The 22,496-nt window shown below is 36.1% G+C and overlaps 1 protein-coding gene and 1 long non-coding RNA gene across 9 annotated transcripts in view; one reads left to right on the forward strand and one right to left on the reverse strand.

Moving 5' to 3' along the window:
• Cobll1 (cordon-bleu WH2 repeat protein like 1) overlaps positions 1–22,496 on the reverse strand; it is a 166,059-nt gene that overhangs the window by 110,975 nt on the left and 32,588 nt on the right. The window lies entirely within an intron of this gene.
• Positions 104–16,297, forward strand: LOC131424265 (uncharacterized). Its single transcript, XR_009227000.1, has 3 exons — positions 104–278; positions 14,075–14,124; positions 14,959–16,297. It is a non-coding gene; the product is annotated as an uncharacterized LOC131424265 (long non-coding RNA).

The following is a 22,496-nucleotide window of genomic DNA, read 5'->3' on the forward strand; positions in this document are numbered from 1 at the left end:
CTCCAACAGAATGCAGCTATTAAAATCCAGACCGAATATAGGAAGCAACAATTGTGGCATCTGAAAAACAAATTGGAGTAACTGAATTAAAGCAGCTGTGTTAATCTTTTTTTTTCTCTCCAGTTATCCCACTCTTCAAAATAGCCTGAAACCAGAAGCAATAAAGAATGAAAATATGAGTACAAGGGGAAGCGCTATAGCTCAAGGTCAAGGATCAGGAAAGGGGTCTAATGGACAGAAAGAAGATGTCCTGTTGTTTTCTTGAGCAAAATCCAAAGGTATGTCTACATAATAACAGAGAACAACTTCATAATAGCATGAAAATGAAGTCCTTGATTCTTACTCCATCAAAAATCTATATAAGATCTGCATTCTGAAAACTAACAAGAATTAAAGACATCAAAGATAACTAAAAAGAGGTACACCATATTTATGGATTAGAAAACTCACAGTAAAGATATCAATGTTGATCTAAACACTTAACAGAAATCCTGCCAAATCCTCATAAAATTTTTTAGATATAAACAAGCTGGTTCTAAAATATATAGTAAAGCAAAGGAATTGGAATTAAAAAAAAAAAAGTTCTGAAAAAGAAGAACAAGCTGTAGCAGTGATACTATTCAATTTCAAGATTCACTATTAAGTTATGGTAATCAAGACAGTATAGTATTGACAAACATATACCTAGATCAATGGAACAAAACAGTCTAGAAAGAGAGCCACACTAATATGAACGCCTTATTTTTTTTAATAAAATTTCAAAGGTAATTCAATAGAGAAAGAACAGTCATTTCAATGAGTGATCTTGAAATAACTGAACATCTGTAAAAGGAAGGTAGACTGTAAGCTTATGTCTTAAAATTAAGTCTAAATCAATAATGGATTAAAAACAAAATGAAAAACTAAAACTATCTTAAAAATAGAAGAATATCTTTATGGTCTGAGTTTTAAACAATGAGTTCTTAGGACACTAAAGTATAAAAATTATTTAAAAAAAAACCTCAGCAAACAATTTTATCAAAGTTAAAAACTTTTGCCTTATATACTATAGTATTAAGAGAATAAAAAGACAAGCCTCAGTTTATCAGAAAATATTTGCAAATCATGTCTCAAAAAACTAGAATATGTATAAAACTCTGAATATTCTGATGTGAGAAAACAACCAACCCAGTTTAAAAAATCAGCAAATAAATTCTCTAAAAGGGATATGCAAATGGCAAATAAGCACATGAAAAAATCAAGTACCATTAGGGAAAATGTAGGTTAAGAACAAAATGAGATATCATATTAGAATGGCTAAAACAAGCATGAAAAATACCAAGTGTTGATGGTGAGAAAAAACTTTCACGCACTGTTGGTGAAATGTAAAATGGCTATAACCACACTGAAAAAATGTCCTACAGGTTTCCTATAAAATTAAACATTTACTTGTCATGATTCAGCAATCCCTCTCCTAGAAAGTTATACAAGACAAATGAAAATATAGCATTCACTCAAAAATCTGGACATAGCTGTTCTACTCACAATGACCGCCTCCCCGTCCAATGGAAAACAATCCAAAGAGCATCCATGGAGTAAATGGAGAGCTATGGAATACTACACTAAAGCAACAGAAAGAAACAACTGATACAAACAAAAGTTGAATGAATCTCAACATCATCATGTAGAGTGCAAAAAAAGGGTCTTCCAAGGCTGCATGTTTATGATTATGTTTTTAAGACAGTCTTAAGTTAAACTATAGTGACAAAATAGATCTCCAGTCACCAGGTTTAATTGCTGAATAAGGGTCCAGCTACAAAGGAACAGCAAGATTTCTGGAGAGATGGAACTATTCTGCATCCTAATAGTGGTGGAGTTTTCATGAACCTGTGCATGGGTTAAAATTCCCAGAACTGTATATCAAATGAAAGTCCACTTCATTGTGTTAACTTAATTTTTAAAACTGTAATAGCCTTTATTGATATCCAGATTATCACATAATTTCTTACTTTTTCCTGTCCCATTCTATTTTAAAGTAAAAATACCCATAATGAGAAGGAAATTGCATGATAACATTTATCTGTATTATCTGCATATGCTGTATATTTCTAGCAAAAGGGTGGCTCTATCTAGTACCAACTCCCACAGACAGTCATTGGAATCACATGTCTTATTTCTTAGGCATTCTAAAGAAAGGAAAAACTACATAATACTGTATTTTTCTGCCTCTTTGTAGCTACACTTGAAGTAAATATAAAATGCCATTATAGCTTTTTATTTCAGAATCTAGAAATAGAGTTTAGCAACTAAACCAAAGTTTATGCAAAAAAAGTTGCAAAACACTTAATGTCACTTGTATTTGTTATATAAAATCAATTCTCAATGCTATCATAGATAGCAAATTGATGCTACAAATGAATGCTAGTAACAAGGAAAGTATATTTCTGGGGAAATTAAAATTAAGAAATCTCAAAAAAAATAGATGACTTTCAGTTTTGTCAATGTCACAAAATTTGGCACAGTACCTTGCCTATGGTTAAGTATAATTTATAAGGTATCATCTAATAACAGCTTTTAATAGAAACATCTAATATAAGCCACATATAAACACATACCTCTATAATGTAGGTGTAGATTTAACAACTCACACACATGAATGTGTGTATACATCTGACAGTGATAAATCTGGGGAGAAGGATAGGTGGAATGTGGAAATGCTGAGTTCTCTTGGGCCCATGCAGCAGGAAAAAAAACACAAGGACTATGGAGTGGGCTCACAGCTTTCTCTTGACTCAGAGAAAGTCTCGACTCTGAGTCAAGAGAAAGCTGTGAGCCCACTCCGTAGTTCACCACATCATTCACAGAGGCTGTGGAGCTTCTCAAGTGAGGCCCATTGTGATATGGTGACAGAAGTCAAGAAAAATATGCTCAGGGATGTAGATAATAGGAAGCCTACAGCAGTGTTGAATTCTGGGACAGTTTAACACCGAGAGATTTTAGTATTTAAAGTACCAGTATTTTGGTACAAAACTATTTTTTTTAAAGTCTATACATTCCCTGAGAGACATTCATTTGAAGGTTGATAAGATTTTTCTTAAAAAAAAAAAAAAAATCTTATCTAAAATCTGCACAATCTCCTGTATGGTATACTGTGTCAAAAGAGTAAGCAATAAAATGTTTGGAGCAAGTTAGAAAGCAACTTTTACATTAGCTTTGTTAAGTAAGTTTATGCGTATATTTTTCACTTTCAGTAAGTATACTAGCAACAATTTAAGATGCTTTAAAGTTTTTAAGAAACAAAGTTTGGCAGACAAAGCCAGCACCCCTTTTAATCATCATCTAATACAATAAGATAGTAATATATCTTTTGTCCACTAATACCATACAGGTTCTTTGCCCATATCACTTTCCTTCTAAAATAAGGTTTCAAAGAATTTTTCTAATCATAAATATATACTATACACAAGGACAGTCAAAGTGTGCTAGATATACTTGAACTCTGTCTCAGTGAACACAAGTAAACACTGATAGTGGGCCATATAAGGGCACACTGCACCCAAGTTAGGGGCCAAAAAGATCTTCTGCAAGGAAGTGACAATTTAACATACCGAAATAATGAGAAAGACATAACCTAATGAAGGGAGGAAGAAAGTTTTCTACATACCAGTGAGAAAGATCCTCTGGGGTAATAGGTGATAAGGCTAGAAGAAGGCAGGACCCCTATCAGGGTGTCTCACAACACTAAGATTTATCAAAGCAGGTGACAGGAAGGCTTCTGGAACTGGCAAGGACCAAGTCTGCACAGAAAGCTCAGAAAGCCCTAAATGAATATTACCCCTAACACTTGCACCCCAGTCTTAATCAGTGGTGGAAGAATGGTCTCAGAACTGTTTATCACAACTGGCCATTTAATAGTAAAACACTGGTTAATGATAACAATGCATCATAAAAACCTTCAGAAGCAAAGGAGAATGTTTTATGGACCATTTGTTTTCCTTGTGTGGCAGTTTTAAGTTATTCATTTTTAAAATCAGTACTTTTTAATGGAAAAAAAAAACTTGACCAAAAATCTGTCACAGAATTTTGAGACCCATTAAAACAAATGTGAGCAAAACAACAGCAAAAGAAGTAGAAGGCAAGAAATAATGAAAATCAGAGCTGAAATAAATGAAATCCAAACAAAAGAAACAATTGAAAAAATTGACAAAACTAAAAGTTGGTTATTTGAAAAAATAAACAAAATCGACAGACCCTTAGCCATGCTAGCAAAGAGAAGAAGAGAGAGAACTCAAATTACTAGCATACAGGATGAAAAAGGCAATATCACAACAGACACTTCAAAAATACAGAAGATAATCAAAAATTATTTTGAATCCTTATACTCCAATACATTAAAAGATAGTGAAGGCATAGATAAATTTCTTAAGTCATATGACCTGCCCAGATTGAGTCAGGAGGATACAGACAACCTAAACAGACCAATATCAATTGAGGAAATAGAAGAAACCATAAAAAGACTACCAACTAAGAAAAGCCCAGGACCGGATGGGTATACAGCAGAGTTTTACAAAACCTTTAAAGAGGAACTAATACCAATACTTTTCAAGCTACTTCAGGAAATAGAAAAAGAGGGAGAACTTCCAAATTCATTCTATGAGGCCAACATCACCCTGATACCTAAACCAGACAATGACACTTCAAAAAAAGAAAACTACAGACCAATATCTCTAATGAACCTAGATGCAAAAATCCTCAATAATATTCTGGCGAATCGGATACAAAAACATATCAAAAAAATTGTGCACCATGATCAAGTAGGATTCATCCCTGGGATGCAAGGCTGGTTCAATATACGGAAATCAATAAATGTTATTCACCACATCAATAGACTTAAAAATAAGAACCATATGATCATCTCGATAGATGCGGAAAAAACTGAATGAAACTGAATCCCTTTCTCTCGCCATGCACAAAAGTGAATTCAAAATGGATCAAGGAGCTTGACAAAGTACAGCATCCCTTTATGTTCAAAACTCTAGAAAAACTAGGGATAACAGGAACATACCTCAATATTGTAAAAGCAATCTATGCTAAGCCTCAGGCTAGCATCATTCTGAATGGAGAAAAACTGAAGGCATTCCCTCTAAAATCTGGAACAAGACAGGGATGCCCTCTCTCACCACTTCTGTTCAACATCGTTCTCGAAACACTGGCCAGAGCAATTAGACAGACGAAAGAAATTAAAGGCATCAAAATAGGAAAAGAAGAACTTAAATTATCACTATTTGCAGATGACATGATTCTATACCTAGCAGACCCAAAAGGGTCTACAAAGAAACTATTAGAGCTAATAAATGAATTCAGCAAAGTGGCAGGATATAAAATCAACACGCATAAATCAAAGGCATTCCTGTATATCAGCGACAAATCCTCTGAAATGGAAATGAGGACAACCACTCCATTCACAATATCTTCAAAAAAAAATAAAATACTTGGGAATCAACCTAACAAAAGAGGTGAAAGACTTATACAATGAAAACTACAGAACCCTAAAGAGAGAAATAGAAGAAGATCTTAGAAGATGGAAAAATATACCCTGTTCATGGATAGGCAGAACTAACATCATCAAAATGGCGACATTACCAAAAGTTCTCTATAGGTTTAATGCAATGCCAATCAAAATCCCAACGGCATTTCTTGTAGAAATAGAGAAAGCAATCATGAAATTCATACGGAAAAATAAACGACCCAGAATAGCAAAAACAATGCTAAGCAGGAAGTGTGAATCAGGCGGTATAGCGATACCAGACTTCAAACTATACTACTGAGCAATAGTAACAAAAACAGCATGGTACTGGTACCAAAACAGGCGGGTGGACCAATGGTACAGAATAGAGGACACAGAAACCAATCCACAAAACTACAACTACCTTATATTTGATAAAGGGGCTAAAAGCATGCAATGGAGGAAGGATAGCATCTTCAACAAATGGTGCTGGGAAAACTGGAAATCCATATGCAACAAAATGAAACTGAATCCCTTTCTCTCGCCATGCACAAAACTGAATTCAAAATGGATCAAGGAGCTTGATATCAAATCAGAGACACGCCGTCTGATAGAAGAAAAAGTTGGCTACGATCTACAGTCGGTGGGGTCGGGCTCCAAATTCCTCAATAGGACACCCATAGCACAAAAGTTAATAACTAGAATCAACAAATGGGACTTACTCAAACTGAAAAGTTTTTTCTCAGCAAAAGAAACAATAAGAGAGGTAAATAGAGAGCCTACATCCTGGGAACAAATCTTTACTCCTCACACTTCAGATAGAGCCCTAATATCCAGAGTATACAAAGAACTCAAAAAATTAGACAATAAGAGAACAAACAACCCAATCAACAAATGGGCCAAGGACCTGAACAGACACTTCTCAGAGGACATACAATCAATCAACAAGTACATGAAAAAATGCTCACCATCTCTAGCAGTCAGAGAAATGCAAATCAAAACCACCCCAAGATACCATCTCACTCCAGTTAGATTGGCAGCCATTATGAAGTCAAACAACAACAAGTGCTGGCGAGGATGTGGGGAAAAGGGTACACTTGTACATTGCTGGTGGGACTGCAAATTGGTGCAGCCAATTTGGAAAGCAGTATGGAGATTTCTTGGAAAGATGGGAATGGAGCCACCATTTGACCCAGCTATTCCCCTTCTCGGTCTATTCCCTAAAGACCTAAAAAGAGCATGCTACAGGGACACTGCTACATCGATGTTCATAGCAGCACAATTCACAATAGCAAGACTGTGGAACCAACCTAGATGCCCTTCAATAGATGAATGGATAAAAAAAATGTGGCATTTATACACAATGGAGTATTACTCTGCATTAAAAAATGACAAAATCATAGAATTTACAGGGAAATGGATGGCATTAGAGCAGATTATGCTAAGTGAAGCTAGCCAATCCCTAAAAAACAAATGCCAAATGTCTTCTTTGATATAAGGAGAGTAACTAAGAACAGAGTAGGGTCGAAGAGCATGAGAAGAAGATTAACATTAAACAGGGATGAGAGGTGGGAGGGAAAGGGAGAGAGAAGGGAAATTGCATGGAATTGGAAGGAGACCCTCAGAGTTATACAAAAGTACATACAAGAGGAAGTGAGGGGAAAGGGAAAAATAATACAAGGGGGACAAATGAATGTCAGTAGAGGGGGCAGAGAGAGAAGAGGAGAGGGGAGGGGAGGGGGGATAGTAGAGGATAGGAAAGGCAGCAGAACACAACAGACACTAGTATGGCAATATGTAAATCAATGGATGTGTAACTGATGTGATTCTGCAATCTGTATATGGGGTAAAAATGGGAGCTCATAACCCACTTGAATCAAAGTGTGAAATATGATATATCAAGAACTATGTAATGTTTTGAACAACCAACAATAAAAAATTTAAAAAAAATAAAAAAAAATAAAGGCAAAATTTTTCAAAGAGAAAAAAAGAGCAGTTTCTTCAGTAAATTAATGAGTCTACTATAAATTTATACCAGTGCTATACAAGCTGTATATATATATAAATGCAAAATATTTCTAAAAGAAAAAATAAAAAAATAAAAATAAATAAATAAAACAAATGTGTAATGAGCAAAAAATGAACATTAAAAAATAAGAAAGTTACAATCAGAGATGCATTTTAGAGTGCTTTCCTTGGCTGCAATATGAAAAATGATCTGGAGGAAACCAAGAGCAGAGGCAGGAAAACCATCTGGAAAACTTTTAGAACAATTCAGATCAGCAACCTATAAACATATTATTGATCATACAACTCTATAAGAAAGAAGCTAACTCAGCAACTCATTACCCATAACATGTTCTGCTGTATTCATAAGCACATTAAAAATGAGATTAAAAAATAAAAGTTAAATGTTTAATGTTTTATTAATGATATATTAGAAGGGAATACAAATATTTCAAGTAGTCTAACTTTGTTTTCTAGGGTTCAATTCTTGTCAGATGTGATTGTTTCTTACAATGTGGCTGGCAAAAGTTTACATGTGTGATAACTGTCAATTCTGTTTTCTTATTGTTCACTTGCACTTGTGTTTTCATTATATTCAATGTGTGATGTTTTTGCAGACATGTACAACTGCCCACCACAAAGATTAGTTTACATGCAATGTGATGTATTAAAAAACTGGATATAAGTAATACGCAATATGCTGAACGAAAATGAGCTGTGCTGGCAAGGTGGCTGGCTGCCTCACAGGTCAATCACCTTGGCCTCTCACTGCTAGACTCCAGCACCACTCATGGACTCCAATGCATACAATGAGCGACCTCTGAGGGCTTACCTACACTTTAAATGCACAACTTGGCTTCTACTTTTAATATTACATAGAAGTTCTGATATTTTCTTTCTCTTATCACTCAGTCATTTTATATTGCATTCCCCTCCTTTGTAGATTTGACTGCTCTGGAAGACAGATGAGGACCTAATGTGGCCAAGGGGGAAAGAGGCAGATTTTTCCACATTAATTTTTTAAACTGGTAGACTATTTTGGAGCACTTTTAGATTTACAGAAAAACTGATCAGAAAGTATAGAATTCCCACAAACTCCTTGCCCCCATCCCCAACACACAGTGTACCCTACTATATACATGTTGTATTAGTGGTATACTTTTTATAATCAATGAACCAAAATTGATACAATAACTGAAGTCCACAGTTTCCATTAGGGTTCACTCTAAATGTACATTTTTACAGCTTTTGAAAACTGTGCTTGTCATAACTGTATCATACATAAGTTTCACTGCCCAAATAAATAAATAATAAATAAATAAATAAAATAAAAATTCATGATCCACTTATTTGTACCTCTTTCCCCATACCAAACCCCTAGCAATTGATCTTTTTGCTATCTCCCAAGTTTTTTTTTCTTTTCCAGAATGTTATTAGTCGGAATCATACAGTATGGAACCTTTTCAGACTGGCTTCTTTGACTTAATATGCATTTAAGGTCCCCCCTTTATGCCCATTGCTTGAAGATGAGCTTAGCCAGGTGTGGCGATGCATACCTATAATCCCAGGAGCTTGGGAAGCTGAAGCAGGAGGATCACAAATTCAAAGCCAGCCTCAGCAACTCAGCAAGGCCCTAAGCAACTTAGTGAGATCCTGTCTCAAAATATAAAAATGGCTGGGGATGTGGCTCAGTAGTTAAGCACCCCTGGGTTCAATCCCCTAGTACAGAATAAGGAAGAGGAGGAGGAGGAGGAGGGCCCACAGTAGCAGCAGCCAGGAGAAGAAGAAGGGGAAGGTCACTTTCAAATTCAAATTCAAAAGGTTACTTTCTCTTTCCGTAAATAATTCATTGCATGGGAATCCCACATTTTGTGTATCCACCTATTAAGGAACATCTTGGTTGCTTCCAAGTTTTGGCAACTGAAGTGCTATAAACATCTCTGTGTAGACATAAGTTTTTGATTCATTTGTGTCAATACAATATGATCCAGAATCCATGCTCTGCATGAGTATGGTTAGTTTTGAAAGAAACTGAAATTGTCTTCCACAGTGGCTTCCCACCAGCACTGAGTAAGAGTATTGCTATTGCTCCTGTTGCTCCATGTCTTACCTGGCATTTATTGTTTTTGTTATTCCAACCATTAGGTACTTTTTAATTTTATATCCAAGCAACTTTCTAAATGGTTTCATTTGTCTTAAAAGTTTTTAAAATTATTTCCCTTGATTCTCTATTCTTAGTTGTTGTATATCTATTTAATAAATAAACAGAGGAAGAGAAAGAGGAAAACAGGGGATTAATGAAAACCTAATGGCCCTAACTAGAACTTTCAGGGAAAAGGCAAAATAGTAATGATAGGCATTTTTGACACAAACCTAATTTCAATGATAAAGGTGCTAATATTTAATATTTCATCATTAAGTATTATGTTTGCTGTTGGCTATGTATGTGTGTGTGTGTGTGTGTGTGTGTGTGTGTGTGTGTATATATATATATATATATATATATTCAATCATTTATTCAATATCCTTCTGCTACTATGTCTTTGTTTTTAATTTTCCATCATCTTCTGAGAAGAGTCATTCAGTGACTGAAGGACCAGACTTCACTTTGTCTCATTGGAGGAGAAAATTTATATAACTATAAAACTTATAACTACATACAGAAGAGAAGTTTTGACAACACACATTTCAGCTCTGTGAAGAATGTCATTATTTGAGCTCTTCTAAGTACATCATATGCTCTTTCCCAGTTTTTATTTCCTTTCATGGGTTTCACCATATTAATGTTCTATTATTTTCTTATATATTTTAATCACCTTCTTTGTTGCAATAACAAACTGATGAATTGATCAGTATTATTTTTAATGTATTAGAATAAAAATGGTCATTAATAGGGAAATATATGAGTTGTGTGTGTTTGTGTATATGTGTGTGTGTGTGTGTGTATATATATATATATATATATATTTTTTTTTTTTAATTGCAGTTGATTACAGTTTTAAGGAATACTAAAAAAACAGGAAATGTTACAGGCAAGAACTCTCTCTTATTGACTCTTTCCTTCCCAGACACTAGTATTGGATTGATCCTGAGCAGGTGCTTAGTACTAATGGACAATCCCATAGTCATGTTCCTGGATTGTCTCGGAAGTTTTCATGCCCCTTACCTTGGAGTCATTTCAGTATGTGAGATGAACAGTCAATGTAACTAAGAGAAACAGCAAGGCAGGTAAATTTCAGTGACTTCTAGGATAAGTGTTTTAATATGAATTGGGAATCACCAGTCACTTTCCATAGATGATTAGGGACTGACTGTACCACAAAATTTGAGTTTGAAATGCCATAACTATGGAAAGCCCTGAGTATGATGTTCCTTTTATTAATTAATATATGTGAATACTTTTCAACTTACTAAGCAATTCTTGAAAACCTGCAGTAATCTTACTTATAGTTATTTAGGATTTTGACAGCTATAGTCATAGAATGGTTTCTTTTTCACTTTTGTGCAAAATTATTTTAAATGCTATTAGAAATGTGTTCACCATATAAAATAAACTCAAACTTTCTAGCTTCTTCTATGTGCCGTAAGGCTGTAAGAACATGCAGGCAATTGTGGTAATGTACACCTGTAATCCCAGCAACACAGGAGGTTGAAGCAGAAGGATCACTAAGTTCAAGGCCAGCCTGGGCAACTTTACAAGGCTTTCTCAAAAAATAAAAAGGACTGGGGATGTAGCTCAATGATAAAGCACCCCTAGGTTTAATACCTAGTTCCCCTGGTTCAAAAAAGAATGTGTAGGGGCTGGGGTTGTGGCTTAGTGGTAGAGCGCTCGCCCAGCACGTGTGAGGCCCTGGGTTCGATCCTCAGCACCACATAAAAAATAAAGATATTTTTTAAAAAAAGGAATGTGTATTACTTAGAAGACTGAATAATGCACTGTGTCTGATCCCAGAATCATTTTCTAAAGAAAGGAGTTTGATAGCTTCACAATTTTCTATGACTGATTCAATGTTTCTAATTTTTTTGATCCAATTTTTAATTTAGATTCTTTCTTGAAAGTCATCCATTTAATCTATAATTTCTAATATAATACCATAAGTTACATCTGGAATTTTTGTAACCACCAGCACAGTGGAACATGTCCCAATTCTAACGACTTGAGAGACTGAGGCAGGAAGATTCCAAGTTGGAGACCAGCCTCAGCAACTTAGCAAGACGGTGTCTTAAAATGAAAAATAAAAAGGGCTGGGGATGTGATTCTGATGAAGTGACCCCGAGTTCAATTTCCATCAACCCCCCTCAAAAAATAGAAATCTTATAACTTAAGAAGTCTTGGAATCCATCATAATATCTTTGTTCTCTTTTCATTAGATTTTCAAAAGGCCTATCAACTTTCCTCCCCCCAAAAAAGTTTTTCAATTCTATTTTTGTTAATCATTAATTCCTACTTATATTTGTGTTATTTCCTTCCCTTCAGCTCCTTATATTTTATATTAGTATTATAAGTTGAGATTATCTCAATTTTCACTTTAAAAATCAAAATTATACATGTTTAATTGCTTCTAAAGTATAGTCTATTACTAACATTAGAAATATCATAAAATTGCTATTTTAATGTGTTCTTTGTTATTCTAAGCATGTAGGAGAATTTATTATTCCCAAGTCATTGAGTTTATTTTTGTTTGAATTTTATTTTAAATAATACCTTTGGATCAAAGAATGTCTATGTAATATTCATATTTGTGGAAATGACCTAGGTTTTCCTTCTGACCCAGTCTATAATTAGTTTTTATAAGCTTGAAGTACACTAAGCACATTTTACTTTAATTTGATACGTTATGATCTCTCATAACCTGGTGAATATCATTTTTCATGTTGTGCACTTGCAGGAATACACAGCTGTTTAGAGAAGTACTGGTAAGTACAGGTCCTTGTGGCTGGGTTTGTGCAGTTTTTGAGTCCAGTTCTAGCATTTTCTCTGCCTTCTTTCTTTCAGTCATCACTGCCTGCTGTCAACAGTCTACCTCCACTATTCCAAATCACTACTCCTAGCATATGCCTTTGGTTTTGAAACCAAACAGCTACATTTTAGGATTAAATGTTAAATAAAATTAATAAGGTTTAAGCAAGAAATTTGTTAGTGCCCTCAGAAAAAAATGCTTGAACTTTGTGATCCCTCCTTTAGCTGCTCTGAACTTATTTTATTTACATCCTTGTTTTCTATTCAATTTTCAAGGACAGTGCAATTTCAACTACATTTTAAAAGTACTTACACACACTGACAAAAAAAAAAGAACTGTCATTTTTCAAAAAGAAAAAAAAATGTTAAAAAAAATTGTCTCCATAACACAGAAGTCCACAGTGTTTTATAAACTTTTTAAAATCACTACATTTGAAAGAGATCATCATGAAGTAAAATTGTTTAAACCAGAAATATCTGGTTTGTTGCCCCACTCACATAGTCTTAAAAAGAAGGAACAATGTTTCTTTTTATAGACAAACAATGTGGTACTTTCTACTACATTCACTAAATAGTTTCAATGTACGTTAGAAAGCAGCTAGACTAACACTCGAAAATTTTAAATCATAAGACTATGTCATCCTCAAAAAATAACAATATATGAAGTAGCTGAAATATTGCTTGTCTACAATAGCATTTTGTTGACTTGGGAATAAAGTCTTTCATTTGTATAAGATATGAGTAATATTTATACTTGAATTTTAAGAAAATTAAACTCCAACTATCTGTTTCTTCACATTTCTGTAAAAATCAGAGTTGAAAGATATATGAAGTTTATATATTTTATTGTTCTAGTGGGCATTGTTAGGTAGTAGCTAGCAATGAGCAGTGAAATATATGGTAAGGTCATAAAGAATTCTTTAAATTACTTCAGGGTCCTTCTTTATGATAAGGTCATAAAGTGTTCTTTAAATTGGGGCTCTTTTTTAAACTTGAGTTTGAATGCCATAACTATAGAAAAACCTGAATATGGTGTTCCTTTTATTAATTAATATATGTTAAGAAGCCAATGGTGGAAGTTAATCTATAGAAAACAAAAGCAAGGGAGCTATTTGTAAAACATATCAAGAGAAAAAGATTAATGAGACTAACTCTTGACAGGATCCACTGAGGTTGATGTAAAGCTAGGAATTATGGCTATAGTGTCTATTCGCCTATAGGGAAGAAAGGGTCCTTTAGTAGCACAGGCCTGCTAGCTTTGACCAGTTATTGACATGGGATTGACTTATAGATGAAGTCCCCCTAAATAGGATGGCCACCATGACAATCCTGGAGAGGACCAACTAGGGTCAAAACTCCTCCACTGCCCTAGGTGAAGGAGGAGTTGAATACCTGATGGGCAAAGGTTGCTGAAGGAGTACTCCAGTTTTCAAGTTAACCATACAACAATTATAAATCTGGGGACAGCATTATCTTTGTGGTTCTCTGCTTGGAGACAGCCCTCTGAGAGATAAAAAGTGCTTTCCACTTAAGCCTCACTTTGCTTTTATTTTACTTTCACCTATAATAAAGTTAACTCTTGCATGACTTCTGGTATCTGACTTTAAATTTTCTTTCATCAGAACACAAGAACCAAGGTTTGGAGTTTCAGCTCCCTGCTTTCCTTTGACAGGTATGTTTAAATTTAAGCCATTTAAAAAATATGCAACTACAAAGGAAATAAATATTCATTAAGTATCAAAAAGAATTACTTATTACTGCATTATGTAATAAAAATATCCTAAATAGTGAGACCCCTGTTTCTAATGTCATTTTGGGAGTCACTATTTCATCTGTAAAATCAGGAGATTAAAACAAAATCTGTTTGTGGTCTAAAATTTTATAGGATTAGTTGCTTAAACTACATAAAAACTCAAATACAGAAGTGATTTTCAAAGAATTGTCAAGTTTCACAGGATTAAGACAATCCAAACACAAAAATTACAGGAAGGTATTATCTGCTAAGTAACTGACAAATCATTTAGTGTATTTTAGATTTTGGTTTTAAAGAATATAGATTGTTCCAGGCATGGTGGTACATGCCAGTAATTCTAGAGGCTCAGGAGGCTGAGACAGAAAGATGTCAAATTCCAAGCCAGCCAGGATAACTAATAAAACTCTGTCTCAAAACAAAACATTAAAAAAAAAATGCTAAAGATGTAGATCAGTTCAATCCCCAGCACCAGTACCACAAAAATAAATTAATTAAGTTGTTACAAAATAAACTTGTAGTTCTTTAACACAGAACTCTATTGATACACCTGCTACAGGAGAAGACACAGCATATTCTTGGACCACTATATAATTGTACTTTGTTATATTTTTGAAAATTTAAATATCTAAATAAATCATCACATTTAAGGGACTATAACAATCAGTTTCATTAGACATACCACAAAATCTGTGATTCTCCAAATCATCAAAGATCTAAATTCTTAATGCTTAATTTTATTCAAATTCCCTACAGGAAATCCAGCTGTCAAATTTGGTTTACAGTGGGAATTTTACAAAGAAAATTCCATTTGAACAAAAGTGATTTAGAAGAAACATAAAGGAATGAGGAACTATGAAAACCAAGTGCCTTGCTTCAACCAGTTTGTCAGAAAGTTCTCCTGACTCTGAATAGAGACTGCTAAACTTGCTGTGACATGTCCCTGAGTGACATGTCTACTCCTTGAGGAGCAAACAAAATCTAGAATTAGTCAAATCATAAAATGGCAACCCAAACTTGAATAGACATAGTCTACCTGAACAAAAATCCCCAGGGGCAACCACAGAGCACTGCTGATTCCAGAAGTATTGGATCTCACCGTGCATTTATTTGTACATTTCTTTTTAATGCTTGCACAAGAATGATATGATAATGACAAATTAAAACTCCTTTTGTTTTCAGTAAATGTAACATCAAACTTAAGTGGTAGTGTACTGGAATCTATATCTCAGCTGTGATGATAATATTATTACTGCATGTATTTGTGAAAACTTGGCTGAACTACATGTTAACTGAGGTGTTTACCTAATTTAAATTATGCATTTATGAGATTTTTAAAATATTGTATTAGTTCAATTGGCACTGCTTTTTTTAATTTCCTCTTTGTAGTTTATAAAATGGTTCCTCTGAACATTTGATGGCCTAAAGATTGACATTAGTGGGCTGAAATGAAATTCTTTTGTGTCTGACCAGTGTTCTATGTTGGGTTTATTTCCCATAACTAAACATAAACATACTCACCGATTTTTCACAATTTTCTTGGTTCTAAAACTAGTGACTTACAAAAACGTATTCTGACTCCCAGAAAACATCAGTTATATGTTTTAAAATTTTCTATCTGAAAGATATTAAGGATGGAATCAACAAGAGATAAATGAAAAAATGGCACACCCAAAAAGTACATCCAGGTTACTGTCATCAAGTTAAGACCAGGAATAAATCAAGAACCTGAGCAACCATCTGCAAAAGTTCAGAGGGAGAAAAATGTTTTCATTTATATTCTCTAAGTTAAACTCTAGAAGCATCTAGATAGATCAATCTAAATTCATATTTTTTTCCTGAGGTTCAGTAGTTCTTATAGACCTGAGAATATAAAACACATTTGGTTTCATTCTACAATGAATATACCTGCAGCATGCTCTTGATTTCTCACAGCCACTCCCTTACTTGGTCAGATGCAAATTTGTGATTGCCATGATAACCCATTTCAAACTGAGGCTTTGAAATTTTCCTCTGACATCACAAGTAGCTAAAGGTATTTTGAGACATATCTCACCAACAGCAAGCACCAGATATAAGAGAACTAAATCATTTTATTTCTTTTTTTTTTTTTTTTTTTTTTTTTTTTTTTTTTTTACTTTTGCTGCCTTTTGAGGCTTGCTATTAAGCTATTTTTTTTTTTTTAATTTTTTATTGTGGGTTGTTCAAAACATTACAAATTTCTTGACATATCATATTCCACACTTTGATTCTAGTGGGTTATGAACTCCCACCTTCACCCCATACACAGATTGCAGATTCACATCAGTTACACATCCATTGATTTACAAATTGCCATACTAGTGTCTGTTGTGCTCCGCTGCCTTTCCCATCATCCACCCTCCCCCCTCCCCACCTCTCCCCTCCCCTCCCCTCCTCTCTCCCTACCCCCTCCACTGTATAACCCTGAGGGTCTCCTTCCATTACCGTGCAATTTACCTTCTCTCTCCCTTTCCCTCCCACCTCTCATCCCTGTTAAATGTTAATCTTCTTCTCCTGTTCTTCGTCCCTACTCTGTTCTTAGTTACTTTCCTTATATCAAAGAAGACATTTGGCATTTGTTTTTTAGGGATTGGCTAGCTTCACTTAGCATAATCTGCTCTAATGCCATCCATTTCCCTGTAAATTCTATGATTTTGTCATTTTTTAATGCAGAGTAATACTCCATTGTGTATAAATGCCACATTTTTTTTATCCATTCGTCTATTGAAGGGCATCTAGGTTGGTTCCACAGTCTTGCTATTGTGAACTGTGCTGCTATGAACATCGATGTAGCAGTGTCCCTGTAGCATGCTCTTTTTAGGTCTTTAGGGAATAGACCAAGAAGGGGAATAGCTGGGTCAAATGGTGGCTCCATTCCCAGCTTTCCAAGAAATCTCCATACTGCTTTCCAAATTGGCTGCACCAATCTGCAGTCCCACCAGCAATGTACAAGTGTACCCTTTTCCCCACATCCTCGCCAGCACTTGTTGTTGTTTGACTTCCTAATGGCTGCCAATCTTACTGGAGTGAGATGGTATCTTAGGGTGGTTTTGATTTGCATTTCTCTGACTGCTAGAGATGTTGAGCATTTTTTCATGTACTTGTTGATTGACTGTATGTCCTCCTCTGTGAAGTGTCTGTTCAGGTCCTTGGCCCATTTGTTGATTGGGTTGTTTGTTCTCTTATTGTCTAATTTTTTGAGTTCTTTGTATACTCTGGATATTAGGGCTCTATCTGAAGTGTGAGGAGTAAAGATTTGTTCCCAGGATGTAGGCTCCCTATTTACCTCTCTTATTGTTTCTTTTGCTGAGAAAAAACTTCTTAGTTTGAGTAAGTCCCATTTGTTGATTCTAGTTATTAACTTTTGTGCTATGGGTGTCCTATTGAGGAATTTGGAGCCCGACCCCACCGACTGTAGATCGTAGCCAACTTTTTCTTCTATCAGACGGCGCGTCTCTGATTTGATATCAAGTTCCTTGATCCATTTTGAATTCACTTTTGTGCATGGCGAGAGAAAGGGATTCAGTTTCATTTTGTTGCATATGGATTTCCAGTTTTCCCAGCACCATTTGTTGAAGATGCTATCCTTCCTCCATTGCATGCTTTTAGCCCCTTTATCAAATATAAGATAGTTGTAGTTTTGTGGATTGGTTTCTGTGTCCTCTATTCTGTACCATTGGTCCACACGCCTGTTTTGGTACCAGTACCATGCTGTTTTTGTTACTATTGCTCTGTAGTATAGTTTGAAGTCTGGTATCGCTATACCGCCTGATTCACACTTCTTGCTTAGCATTGTTTTTGCTATTCTGGGTCGTTTATTTTTCCGTATGAATTTCATGATTGCTTTCTCTATTTCTACAAGAAATGCCGTTGGGATTTTGATTGGCATTGCATTAAACCTATAGAGAACTTTTGGTAATATCGCCATTTTGATGATGTTAGTTCTGCCTATCCATGAACAGGGTATATTTTTCCATCTTCTAAGATCTTCTTCTATTTCTCTCTTTAGGTTTCTGTAGTTTTCATTGTATAAGTCTTTCACCTCTTTTGTTAGGTTGATTCCCAAGTATTTTATTTTTTTTGAAGATATTTTGAATGGAGTGGTTGTCCTCATTTCCATTTCAGAGGATTTGTCGCTGATATACAGGAATGCCTTTGATTTATGCGTGTTGATTTTAAATCCTGCCACTTTGCTGAATTCATTTATTAGCTCTAATAGTTTCTTTGTAGAGCCTTTTGGGTCTGCTAGATATAGAATCATATCATCTGCAAATAGTGATAATTTAATTTCTTCTTTTCCTATTTTTATGCCTTTAATTTCTTTCGTCTGTCTAATTGCTCTGGCCAGTGTTTCGAGAACTATGTTGAAGAGAAGTGGAGAGAGAGGGCATCCCTGTCTTGTTCCAGATTTTAGAGGGAATGCCTTCAGTTTTTCTCCATTCAGAATAATGCTAGCCTGAGGCTTAGCATAGATTGCTTTTACAATATTGAGGTATGTTCCTGTTATCCCTAGTTTTTCTAGAGTTTTGAACATAAAGGGATGCTGTACTTTGTCAAATGCTTTTTCCGCATCTATCGAGATGATCATATGGTTCTTATTTTTAAGTCTATTGATGTGGTGAATAACATTTATTGATTTCCGTATATTGAACCAGCCTTGCATCCCAGGGATGAATCCTACTTGATCATGGTGCACAATTTTTTTGATATGTTTTTGTATCCGATTCGCCAGAATTTTATTGAGGATTTTTGCATCTAGGTTCATTAGAGATATTGGTCTGTAGTTTTCTTTCTTTGAAGTGTCTTTGTCTGGTTTAGGTATCAGGGTGATGTTGGCCTCATAGAATGAATTTGGAAGTTCTCCCTCCTTTTCTATTTCCTGAAGTAGCTTGAAAAGTATTGGTATTAGTTCTTCTTTAAAGGTTTTGTAAAATTCTGCTGTATACCCATCGGGACCTGGGCTTTTCTTAGTTGGTAGTCTTTTGATGGTTTCTTCTATCTCCTCAATTGATATTGGTCTGTTTAGGTTTTCTATATCCTCCTGACTCAATCTGGGCAGATCATATGACTTAAGAAATTTATCTATGCCTTCACTATCTTCTAATTTATTGGAGTATAAGGATTCAAAATAGTTTTTGATTATCTTCTGTATTTCTGAAGTGTCTGTTGTGATATTGCCTTTTTCATCCCGTATGCTAGTGATTTGAGTTCTCTCTCTTCTTCTCTTCACTAGCATCGCTAAGGGTCTGTCGATTTTGTTTATTTTTTCAAAGAACCAACTTTTAGTTTTGTCAATTTTTTCAATTGTTTCTTTTGTTTCGATTTCATTAATTTCAGCTCTGATTTTAATTATTTCTTGCCTTCTACTTCTTTTGCTGTTGTTTTGCTCTTCTTTTTCAAGGATTTTGAGATGAAGTATGAGATCATTTATTTGTTGGTTTTTTCTTTTTTTAAGGAATGAACTCCAAGCAATGAATTTTCCTCTTAGAACTGCTTTCAATGTGTCCCATAGATTCCGATATGTTGTGTCTGTGTTTTCATTTATCTCTAAGAATTTTTTAATTTCCTCCTTGATGTCTTCTATAACCCATTGATCATTCAGTAACCTATTGTTCATTCTCCAATTGATGTATGCTTTTTCCTTCCTTCTTTTATCGTTGATTTTCAGTTTCATTCCATTATGATCAGATAAGATGCATGGTAATATCTCTACTCCTTTATATTGTCTAAGAGTTGCCCTGTGACATAATATATGATCTATTTTTGAGAAGGATCCATGTGCTGCTGAGAAAAAAGTGTAACTGCTTGATGTTGGGTGGTATACTCTATATATGTCAATTAGGTCTAGGTTATTAATAGTGTTATTGAGTTCTATAGTTTCCTTATTCAACTTTTGTTTGGAAGATCTGTCCAGTGGCGAGAGAGGTGTGTTGAAGTCTCCCATGATTATGGTGTGGTGGTCTATTAGACTCTTGAACTTGAGAAGAGTTTGTTTGACGAACATAGCTGCACCATTGTTTGGGGCATAAATATTTATGATTGTTATGTCTTGTTGGTGTATGGTTCCCTTAAGCAGTATGTAGTGTCCCTCTTTATCTCTTTTGATTAACTTTGGCTTGAAATCTATTTTATTTGATATGAGTATGGACACGCCTGCTTGTTTCCGAAGTCCATATGAGTGATATGATTTTTCCCAACCTTTCACCTTCAGCCTATGTATGTCTTTTCCTATCAAATGCGTCTCCTGTAGGCAGCATATTGTTGGGTCTTGTTTTGTGATCCATTCTACTAGCCTGTGTCTCTTAATTGGTGAGTTTAAGCCATTAACATTTAGGGTTATTATTGAGATATGGGTTGTTCTTCCAGCCATATTTGTTTATTTCTGTTACTAAACATTGTTTGTTTTCCTCTTTGATTGTTTCCCCCCCCCCTTTACTGTCCTACCTCCCACTGTTGGTTTTCATTGTTATTTTCCATTTCCTCTTCCTGTAATACTTTGGCTAGGATGTTTTGAAGAGATGGTTTTCTAGCTGCGAATTCTTTAAACTTTTGTTTATCGTGGAAGGTTTTAATTTCATTCTCCATCCTGAAGCTTAATTTCGCTGGATACACAATTCTTGGTTGGAACCCATTATCTTTCAGTGTTTGAAATATGTTATTCCAGGATCTTCTAGCTTTCAGAGTCTGTGTTGAAAGATCAGCTGTTATCCTGATTGGCTTGCCCCTAAATGTAATCTGCTTCCTTTCTCTTGTAGCTTTTAAAATTCTCTCCTTATTCTGTATGTTGGGCATCTTCATTATAATGTGTCTAGGTGTGGATCTCTTATGATTTTGCACATTCGGCGTCCTGTAGGCTTCTAGGATTTGGGATTCTGTCTCATTCTTCAAGTCTGGGAAGTTTTCTTGTATTATTTCATTGAATAGACTGCTCATTCCTTTGGTTTGGAGCTCTGTACCTTCCTGTATCCCAGTGACTCTTAAGTTTGGTCTCTTAATGTTATCCCATATTTCTTGGATGTTCTGCTCATGGTTTCTTAACAGTCTTGCTGAGCTGTCTATGTTCTTTTCCAGTTGAAATACTTTGTCTTCATTGTCTGATGTTCTATCTTCTAAGTGTTCTACTCTGTTGGTAGTATTCTCCATTGAGTTTTTAAGTTGGTTTATTGCTTCCTGCATTTCTAGGATTTCTGATTGCTTGTTTTTTATAACCTCTATCTCCCTGTATAGTTGATCCTTTGCTTCCTGGATTTGTTTGCGTAATTCGTTGTCAAAGTGATCTTTCATTGTCTGATTTTGCTGTTTAATGTCTTCCTTGATACTCCAGATCATCTGAAGCATGTATATCCTGAATTCTTTATCTGACATTCCATCTGCTGCAGCTGTTACCTCTTCTAAAGTTGCGTTGACCTGCATTGCTTGTGGTCCTTTCTTTCCTTGTCTTTTCATACTGCTTGCGTATCTTTCCTGCAGGTGCGGGCGGCGGCTCTGCTCTCTCCTTATTCCAATTGGGGTGTCGTGGCTACCACGCCGGCAGGTCACTGGGCCTGTTCTGGGAGCTGGTGGCGGCTCTGTTCTGCCCCTACTCCAATTGGGGTGACGTGTCTGTCGTACCAGCAGGCCACTGGGCCTGTCCTGCTGGTCGGTCGCAGATCTGCCCACCTTTCGGGCACGAGTGGAGGCTCTGCTTTGCCCCTACTCCAATTGGGGTGTCGTGACTACCCCGCCTGCAGGATGCTGGGTCTGTTCCTGGCAAGGGAGGCGACTCTGCTCTGTCACTACTCCAATTAGGGTGGTGTTTGTACCCCGCCGGCAGGCTCCTGGGCCTGATCCGCCGGTCTGTTGTAGGTCTGCCTACCTTGAAGGCGCGGGCGGCGGATCTGCCCTGCCCCTCCTACCACGCCTGCGGACCCCTGGGCCTGATCTGCAGGTTGATCACTGGTCTGCTCACCCTGCGGGCACGGGTGGCGGTTCCGCTCCACCCCCACTCCAATTGGGGTCACGTGACCACCACACCGGCAGGGCCTGATCCGGGCGTGGGAGAAGGATCTGCTCTGCCCCTACTCGAGTTGGGGTGACGTGTGTACCACACTGGCAGGCCACTGGGCCTGACCCGCCAGGCTGTCACAGGTCTGTTTACCTTGCAAGCGCGAAGGGCGGCTCTGCCCTGCCCCTCCTACCACGCCCATGTACTACTGGGTCGTGGGTCTGCCCACCTGGCGGGTGTGGGTGGCGGCTCCGCTCCGCCCCCTCTCCAATTGGGGTCATGCGGTCAC

Source organism: Marmota monax, unplaced genomic scaffold (genome assembly GCF_021218885.2).
Source record: "Marmota monax isolate L192 unplaced genomic scaffold, Marmota_monax_Labrador192_F-V1.1 WCK01_AAM20220418_F8-fsc00007, whole genome shotgun sequence".
NCBI classification, from domain to species: Eukaryota; Metazoa; Chordata; class Mammalia; order Rodentia; family Sciuridae; genus Marmota; species Marmota monax.